This window comes from Solanum pennellii, chromosome 2 (genome assembly GCF_001406875.1).
Source record: "Solanum pennellii chromosome 2, SPENNV200".
NCBI classification, from domain to species: domain Eukaryota; kingdom Viridiplantae; phylum Streptophyta; class Magnoliopsida; order Solanales; family Solanaceae; genus Solanum; species Solanum pennellii.
Window position 1 is genome coordinate 24,878,112 of NC_028638.1, and position 10,588 is coordinate 24,888,699.

The 10,588-nt window shown below is 41.5% G+C and overlaps 1 non-coding gene across 1 annotated transcript; it reads right to left on the reverse strand.

Moving 5' to 3' along the window:
* Positions 1-2,277: 2,277 nt before the first annotated feature.
* On the reverse strand, positions 2,278-2,433 carry LOC114076209. Its single transcript, XR_003577084.1, has one exon. It is a non-coding gene; the product is annotated as a 5.8S ribosomal RNA (ribosomal RNA).
* Positions 2,434-10,588: the final 8,155 nt, after the last annotated feature.

A 10,588-nucleotide genomic window follows, 5' to 3' on the forward strand; every position in this document is an offset into this window, starting at 1 on the left:
AAGGCGGTGATGGAATGCCACGCCCGACGTCGTCCGACCGTGTGTGCTGTCCAAAGGCTATGATGGCATGCCACGCCCGACGACGTTCGACCGTGTGTGCTGCCCAAGGGCCATGATGGCATGCCACGGCCGACGTCGTCCGACCATGTGTGCTGTTCAAGGGCTATGATTGCATGTCACGCCCGACGTCGTTTGACCATATATGTGCTGTCAAAAGGCGGTGATGAAATGCCACACCCGATGTCGTTCGACCGTCTGTGATGTCCAAGGGCGATGATGGCATTTCACGCTCGACGACGTCCGACCGTGTGTGCTGCCCAAGGGCCATGATAGCATGCCACGGCCGACGTCGTCCGACCGTGTGTGCTGCCCATGGGCGATGATGGCATGCCACGCCTGACGTCGTTCGACCATTCATCTATTCCAAAGGTGATGATGGCACGCCACGCCGCCGTCGTCCAACCGTGTGTGCTGTCCAAGGGCTATGATGGCATGTCACGCCCGACGTCGTCCGACCGTATGTGCTGTCCAAAGGCGGTGATGGCATGCCACGCCCGACATTGTTCAACCGTGTGTGCTGCCCAAGGGCGATGATGGCATGGCACGCCCGACGTGGCCGTCCTTGTGTGCTTCCCAAAGGCGATGATGGAATGCCACGCCCGACGTCGTCCGACCGTGTGTGCTGTCCAAGGGCTATGATGGCATGTCACGCCTGACGTTGTCCGACTGTGTGTGTTGTCCAAGTGCTATGATGGCATGTCACGCCCGACATCGTCCAACCGTGTGTGCTGTCCAAGGGCTATGATGTCATATCACGTCGAACGTCGTCCGCCCGTATGTGCTGTCCAGAGGCGGTGATGGCATGCCACGCTTGACGTCGTCCGACCGTGTGTGCTGCTCAAAGGTGATGATGGCATGTCACGCCGGACGTCGTCCGCCCGTATGTGCTGTCCAAAGGCGGTGATGGACTGCCACGCCCGACGTCGTCCGACCGCATGTGCTGTCCAAAACGACGTCGTTCGACCGTGTCAGCTAGTCCAAAGGCGATGATGGCATTGCCACGCCCGACGTCGTCCAACCGTGTGTGCTGTCCAAGGACTATGATGGCATGCCAAGCCCGACGACGTCCGACCGTGTGCGCTGTCTAAGTGCTATGATGGCATGTCACGCCCGACGTCGTCCAACCGTGTGTGCTGTCCAAGGGCTATGATGGCATGTCACGCTCGACGTCGTCCGCCCGTATGTGCTGTCCAAAGGCGGTGATGGCATGCCACGCCCGATGTCGTCCGACCGTGTGTGCTGTCTAAAGGCGATGATGGCATGTCACGCCCGACGTCGTCCAACCGTATGTTCTGTCCAAGGGCTATGTTGGCATGTCACGCCTGACGTCGTCTGACCGTATATCTTGGCCAAAGGCGATGATGGCATGCCACGCACGACGTCGTTCGACCGTGTGTGCTGTCTGAGGGAGATGATGGCATGGCACGCCCGAGGTCGTCCGACCGTGTGTGTTGTCCAAAGGCAGTGATGGCATTCCACGCCCGACGTCGTTCGACCGTGTACGCTAGTCAAAAGGGCAATGATGGCATGCCACGCCCGACGACGTCCGACCGTGTGTGCTGTCCAAGGGCTATGATGGCATGTCATGCCCGACGTCGTCCGACCGTGTGTGCTGTCCAAGGGCTATGATGTCATGTCACGCCCGACGTCGTCCGACCGTATGTGCTGTCCAAAGGCGGTGATGGACTGCTACACCCAACGTCGTTTGACCGTGTGTGTTGTCCAAGAGCTATGATGGCATGCCACGCCCGACGTCGTCCGACCGTATGTGCTGTCCAAAGGCGGTGATGGCATGCCACGCTCGATGTCGTTTGACCGTGTGTGCTGTCCAAGGGTGATGATGGCTTGGCATGCCCGACGTCGTCCGACCGTGTGTGCTGCCCAAAGGCGGTGATGGCATGTCACGCCCGTCGTCGTCCGACCGTGTGTGCTGTCCAAGGGCCAAGATGACATGCCATGCTTAAACTCAGCGGGTGATCCCGCCTGACCTGGGGTCGCGGTCGGAGCTCCTGGTGAGGCGCGGTGAGGGTCAGGGAGTCCGGACGCGCGACAGGCTGTAGCCGCGACAACAAGAGAGAGTTGAGTTTCAACCACTACTTGTCGCGACGTCTGTCGACGTGGACTCACATTTAGGCCCGCGCGCGTTCGGGGCGCACGGGAGGCCAGATTCCGCCCCCGCGCCGAGCCTTGCAGCGTGCGGGGGGGCGACATGATGCTTGACGCCCAGGCAGACGTGCCCTTGGCCAAATGGCTTCGGGCGCAACTTGCGTTCAAAGACTCGATGGTTCACGGGATTCTGCAATTCACACCAAGTATCGCATTTCGCTACGTTCTTTATCGATGCGAGAGCCGAGATATCCGTTGCAGAGAGTAGTTTGTGTTTACAGAGCAGCGCGCGTCCCCCCGCACGATCCGCGAACGGGGCGCGAGTGGGAGGGCTGTCGATTGTAGTATTCCTTGGCGCTTTCCGCGCCGGATGCCCAACGGCGTAGCACGGACAAGCCACGACCTTAGAAGATCGTGACCACTGAAAGGCAACAAACATTACTTCATTTCATAATTGCCTGAAAATGATAGAATATTACGTAAATGCCCCAAAATGAAAAAAAACAAATCAAGAATAACAAACAAATGATATAAAACACGCCTAAAAATTTCGATTTGCACAAATAACCTTAAAATATCGTGACGAATAAGAGAACAAAACATTATTTAATTTTGAAACTAATCAAAAATGGCCGAATATTACGTAAATACTATGAAAATGACAAAAAAAAAATCAAGAACAACACAAATGATACAATAACGACTCAAAAAAATTCAAATTGCACCAATGACCTTAGAATATTATGATGAATAAGAATCAAAATGTTACTACTTTTCGTAACTGCCCGTAAATGGACAAAGATTACGTAAATGACCAAAATGATATAAATGCTCCAAAATGACCGGAAATAGAGAAAAACACATACACGATACAAAAAAAACCTCAAAAAATTTTGAGTTGTACCAATGACCTTAAATATGGTGACAAACAAGAGAATAAAACATTTACTCTTTTTGTAACTGCCCGAAAATGGCCGAATATTACGTTAGTTTTCCAAATCATCCAAAAGATCAAGAAAAAAAAAATAAATATTACAAAAAATGCCTCAAAAAAATGTGACTTGTGTCAGTGACCTTAGAATATTGTGACGAATAAGAGAACAAAACTTCACTTACTTTCGTAACTGGCCAAAACTGATGAATATTACGTAAATGATTTGCAATGACTGAAAAATCAAGAAAAATACATACACAATACAAAAAGATGTCCTAAAAATATTTCGAGTTGCAGCAATGACCTAAAAATATCGTGACGAATAAGAGACAGCAATACTTTACTTCTTTTTCATATCTGCCCAAAAAAAAGCTGAATATTACGTAAATTCCTCAAAATTGCCAAAAAAATCAAGAAAAACGCATAAATGAGACAAAACATACCTAAATCTTTTTTTATTTGCACCAAATACATAAGAATATCATGACGAATATGAGAACAAAACATTACTTCATTTCGTAGATGACCGAAATTGGCCGAAAAATTATGTAAATGCCCCCAAAATGACCAAAAAAGGAAGAAAAACAAATAAACGATATAAAAACACCTTAAAATTATTTTGACTTGCACCAATGACCTTAGAATATCATGATGAATAAGAGAACAAACGTTATTTCTTTTTGTAAATTCCCAAAAATGGCCGAATATTACGTATGTCACATCCCGAAACCACACCCTAGAAGATAGGGCAAATCTCGGATTTTGCAACCGACATACTTGACCTCTCGGAGGTCTTGTACAAGCCCGTACATATCATTCATCTCATAAACATAGTGAAAAGTAGTGCGGAATTAAAACTTTTCACAAAAACATATCATAGTCTTTAAAAACCTCTTCCATATAAAGTCATAGGAAATACTATGTCTCAATCTCATCATCTTAAGACACAAGAATACTTGGGACACGGCCCATACAAAATACGAATATAGAAATACTTAGTCTATTACAATATTTCAAATAAAAAACATAAAAGACATATATGCCCTCGAGTCAAATGAGGACATACTTCAACTTCTCTTGAACGATGCTATGGTCCAAGTCTTCACTTCCCAAAAGCTCCTCACCTACCATGAACTATAGAGATATATAAAAGCATGGATTAGTACAACCACATGTACTAAGTATGGCATAATGCATAAAAATCATGAAAACGGACTTTTATTAGAAATATGCATCTTTTCTTTTAAAAATCATAGTATAATCATAAGGACAACATTTAACAACTTAGAAACACATAAGAAAACATTTTTACCAAATATCATAAATTTGAAAGTGACGTTACAGTAACTCCACTACACTGTCTTCACTGTAAGTTAAGTTACTTGTCATCACCTTAAAGACCTTCTAATACGTAATCATCCCACTTAAAGATATCCTAAGAACCACTTAAGCAACACAAAGAGAGAACGCCCATACAAACTCTTCTAAGAATGCCTAAATGATCCTCAAGACTACTTATAATGAGTCACATACGCATTTACAAGACATCAAAGCATCAGTGTAAGATTCTTCTAGCAAAGGTGACTTAAGTCTCACTTGAGTGAGTTGTGAAGAGACCGCCCATACAATCCCTTACACACACACACTCAAGAGATCCTATTGACTATCTAGGATAAAATTATTCTCACTAAGTGTAGCAACATATAGATAATATGACATTCTCCTTCCAAAGACTATCAAAAGACCTACTTAAGTAAATCAAGAAAATTACGTCCATGATTGACCTCTTCAAGATTACCTTAGTAATCCTTAAGACTACCTAAGGCTTAGATCATGTCCACAAAATCAACCAACTTCCCTAACTAGAGTCATTCTCAAGACTTCCAAAGATAAGACATGAAGAGATCATCCCTTATGACCTCTTCACACTTTAGCTAAGGAATCCTTAAGTAACTCTAGATTAGGTACTCATTCATTTAAATACTTCATAACTTAATTCATTAGTTCATTAGTTTATTAAGAGACTCATACATCACATAAAGGACATTCAAGTTATGGTCTTAGACAAGACCTGGGAACTCTAACTAACACCTTCAAAGCCTATTGTGCAATGTCTAGATAGCGTCCCATACCACCACCTAAACTTCATAGAACTTATCTAATTCTAGTAACTATCCCACATGATGATAATAGGCAATAACCAACATAGAACATGATAGAAAACATGGAATCCAAAGTTTTATCCTACTCGGATGAGGTTGTTCTACTTGCCAATAGTATAACTTAGACACATCCCATGTAGGCACATGGTTAAGGAATATGAAGGGCATGCTTTGTATTCTAGTCTCATTCTTTGACTAAAACTACTTCCCTTACAATACTCACTCGGTGCTAGCCTTCGTTCTCATAGACTAATTCACATTAAGGCTCATATAAAGGGGTTCCATAACAAGTTGATAACCCAATTACATTTACCCTACCAAAGAGGTCTTATAGGGTTACCTTACAATGGCGACAACAAGCTCATGATGAATTTCCTAAGGTTTGATATGATGTCGTTCCAGCCAATCAACCTTAAGTCCATCATTCCTTTACTTTTAAGGATACCATTACGGCTTACAACTTCAACATTCTTAACCTTACCACTAAGTTCAATGTTTTCACATAAAAGACATTCTTAACATCATTTAAGGTCTCATGTCATTCATACATACAAGAATAAGATCTTTAACATCCTAAGACAAGACATCACATATTCATAATCATATATACATCAAGTAAGGGACACAAGTCAGCCAAGACAAGACAACACATACTTCACTTTAACACACATTACATGTCATCCAAGAAGTACATATAAGTAACTATTATCATCTTTCAGTCATCCTATAAACTATCATCACATCATCAATATGACCATCATAGACTCATATAGTCAAGTAGGAATAACCAAGACTCAACCCTAAGACTATACACACAAGGTCAAAGTCATAGTCTAACATGATCACTTAAGAGGACATGAATAGAGAACACATATATGAATTCACATGCAGATAGGTATTGTCATGATTCACATAATCAACTACAAAAATAGCCATATTACTTCAAGTAGTTGCCGACAAGGCCATAATCATCATAATACATAAAGTTATGCCGACAAGGCCACATCAATTGCAAGTAAAACACATAACACCGCCACCATAAGTGGACCATACAAATCACAACATAATTGAAGTATAAAAAACAACAAAATAAAGTAAATAGGGCAGCATACCACCACTCCATCCTTAACACCTTAATTCAATGCTAAATCATCCAATTCAATAACACAAGGCCTTACCAATGGCCATAAACATCAATTCAACATATAAACTATAATAATCAATGAACTAGGTCAATTCAATGTAAATTCATAAATCTAATAAAACCTAGATATCAATTGAATACAATTATTACATCATTAGACAGCCCATAGAAATCTACACCACAATTCATATACATTAGGTCAATATCAAGTAACTCATAACTTAGTCAAAAACTAGGGTTCATCCAATTCATGGATTTATAGGTAATTTAGATTAAAATCATCAATACAATAACAATTTAATCCATAATAAACGTTTAAAAACAATTGATGCAATAACCCATTGTAGAAGCATGAAATTGGACAATTCAACTTTGAAAACTTTAGAAAACATCTTTAAGGTTGGGCTCCTTGATTAAGAGAGTTTCAAGGATCAAAATCCATACCTTGATGAAGCCAATTATTCACATTGACTAAGAATCTTCACTCAATTCGTCACACTAAGCTCTTCTTTGACTTTGGACTTTAATGGAGTCTTAAGGAATTTCTAAGGGATTTTGGGGTTTTGATTTAGAAGAATGAAGTCTTCAATGAGTTAAACACTTATATACATGTTTAAAATACCCAAAAGACTCCTAAATAACCGCCAATACTTTTAGTTGGATGTGGAGTGAAATTACAACTTCACCCCTCAACTTACAGTGAAGCTGCGTGCAGGACACTGTGCCCATCGACCGTTGCCCATTGACGGGGCATAGGTCCACACACCGGACATCTTGTCCTCCGTTGATGGGTTCAGAGACTTGGAATTGGTAGCTTAGCTCCCCAGTCTAAGTACCAAACTACGTCCACCACCTACGGGGTGTCGACCAGGCCACTGGCCGTCAATTACCATCCGTACTTGGACTGCCTTAGGCAGTTTTGGCCACCAACATGGGTCCTTCTTCAAGGATCTTTGGATGGTACTTTGGGATGTCTTCCCGGACGTTTCCAACCCAAACATGACCGTATATGAGTTTATCACCTCTCACAAGAATTTCATCCAAAACTAAAACATAAAACTCGACGAAACATGCTTGGACACACAAGGTCATTTCAAGGCACATCTTTCAAACGTCATGGACGTTTGACCTCAAAACTTCACGAAACTCAACACACTGACCTGAAAACCTCATCAATCACACATAAGCACATAGAACCACATATGAGGCACGTAAGTGACTTAGTCGTCGAACGTCTTGGTCGTCTCGTCACGTTTGACTTCCAATGCACCTAAACTCTTAGACACTGCCTCATTAACACATTATAGACCTATTTTGTACCTTATGACACCAATACCAACATGTTAGGCTCTAGTTCACCTAAGTAATTTTCGAGGTCTTACAATCTCCCCCACTTTAACAACATCCGTCCTCGAGTGACACTTGCCACTATCCGAACACTTTCAAGAATAGAAATTCAACTAGCAGCTAATAACCAAACCATACAACACATAATAAATAAGAAAGCATCAATTTCACATAATCAAGAGGTTCACAACACAACAAGAACTAGAAGGCAATTCTATAACTCATTATGCTACAAAACTCACATGCTTCATTCCAAATAGTAAAAACTGATTTTATATTCAATATCATGCTTATATACATCAGTTCTAACCATGTTACAACAATTTTAGACCAAAGAATCAATTAGTCAAATTTCCAAAATTTTAACAGCGAGCAATTTAGTGCTACATTGATTTTTGCCAATTTTTCAAAAAATGCAACTTTTATGCAACTCATGATATGAACATGCTAGTATGCAAAGTAACACCATATAGACATATCTTACAACATAATCATGGATTCATAAAACACACAATTCAAGAAGTTAATGAAATTCAATTTCAACAAATCTCCTAAACACAATGCAACATGCTTCTAGGACTTTCTATCTCATCTACTAACCATACACCCCCACTTAGAAGGAACTCATATTACTAAAAATAAAGATTCAAGAACTTACCCTCTTCATCATCATCACCATCCGACTTCTCTCCTCTAGACCGGAGTGCATAGAAACGCCTCTTTGTTGGAGCATCATCGTTTGGAACACTAGGAGCAACTTGCTTACCCTTCTTCCCTCTAGAAGCAATGTTAGGACAATCTCTCACCTTGTGTCCTTCCTTACCACAATCATAGCAACTCCCTGTACATAATAGACACTCTCTATAATGTTTCTTGCCACAAGTGACACATGTAGGCTTGCCATTTTTGGAACCACCTCCTTTCTCAATCTTGAACTTAGCACTCCTAGATTCTTCTTGAGATTGAGCCTTATTTTTGAACCTAGGTTGCTCTTGATCACTAGCACCACCCCTTTTCAAACTTCTAGCCATCCTCCTAAGTTTAGACTCTTCAATTGATTGTGCACTAAGTCCGTCAACCTTACAATACGATACGATGTTTAGAGTCGTCTGCTTACAATATGATGTTTAGGCTCATCCACGTTATAATAGGACACTAAGTCCGTCGACCTTACAATATGACATTTAGGCCCTTCCGCCTTACAATAGGATGTTTAGGCTCGTCCACCTTATAATACGATATTTAGGCTCGTCCTCATTATAATAGGACACCTGGTTCGTCGACCTTACAATACGACATCTAGGTTCGTCGGCCTAATAATAGGACACTAGGCTTGTCTGCCTCACAAAATGATGTTTAGGCTTGTCCACCTTACAATAGAACGTTTAGTCATTTTTAGAATTTGCAGGAATGATCATCTCTCTCTCGGCTACGATTATTATGCTTACATCTATCGCAACGAAGGCCCTATCAATTCTTCACTACTCATCTCAACTTTGCTCAAGGTTGGAATTGCTCTGTCGTGCTCTTCTCGATACTCTAATATTATCCATTCAAGCCGATGTCGTGCCCATTAAAATATCTTACCGTGTTTTTTAAATTTTTAGGAGCCTCGTTTGTTCCTAAATCTAGAACTACACATAACCTGTTTGTTGTATATCCAAAGATATGTAGGCGGCTTAAAATTAAAGTCTTGGTCGTTCCCTTTTTTAATCTTATATTGTTTCAATTGATCCCACTGACATCTCTATTGGACCGGACAAAATCATCTACTAAGTCAATGTTGATTACCCGACAATTCATTCTTCATTCCCAAGCAACCAAGGGACAACTATTGACACCCAATTTTGACCGACCTTTAACCATTTTTAGGAATGCTATTAGATTAATTACATATTTTAAAATATATTTCTAGGATTAAGATTTTAGTCGATTTTGTCCAAAAATTATATATTTTAGTATGCATACTTTATAATTTATTGCAAATATTATTAAAATGTTTCAAAATTATTAATAAATTTCTAAATAATTATTTCATTCAAATATTTTAAAATTTAAGTGATATTAATTATATAAAAATCATTATAATATATGTAGTATTTCAATTGAATAGATTAATTTTCCTCAAAATCATTTAAATCTTAGCCCACTCTATTTTAATTCATTTCTTTTAGTCATTCCAATTCAATTGTAATTTCAATTATAGTCATATAGTCGATTGCAATTTTAACCCTTTCTTGTCTCAATTTTTCAGATCTCAAAGGACCTCACCCTTTAATCTGAACCGTTCATATTTCTCCATTAAATCTCAGCCCCATATCTAATACTAATCCAATGGTTGAGATTAAATCTCATATTCCTGCCTATTTTAACACAAAAGAAATCCTAACCGTAATTCTAATCTTCATTCTTCCTCTTCGTGTCTCCAAGCAGCGCTCCTCTCTCCTTCTCCAAAATCAGAGAAACAATCACCCCTCCCCTCTCTCTGTGCTCTAGTGAAAACGCCACCACCAAGAGGCGCGAGGCTGATCTCTCTTCCCCTTTCTCTCCCTCCATCTTTCTCCTCTCGATTCAGTAGCTACCAGGCGAGGCCACCGGCAAGCATAAGCTTCAATTGGCGACGCCCATGTCATCTTCCTCTGCCTCTTGTACCTTTCTCCACCTTCCTCTTATTTTTTTCCCTCTCTTTGCAGGACCAATAGAAGAGCCAGGCGAGACCACTAGCGAAGGAAGCACCCGCCGGCGAAAGCAACCACCAGAAAGTAGCCCCGACAAGCAGCGTGCTCCGGCGAGAATGCCGAGTACCAGAAGTCGACGTCGCTCCTTCTATTCTCC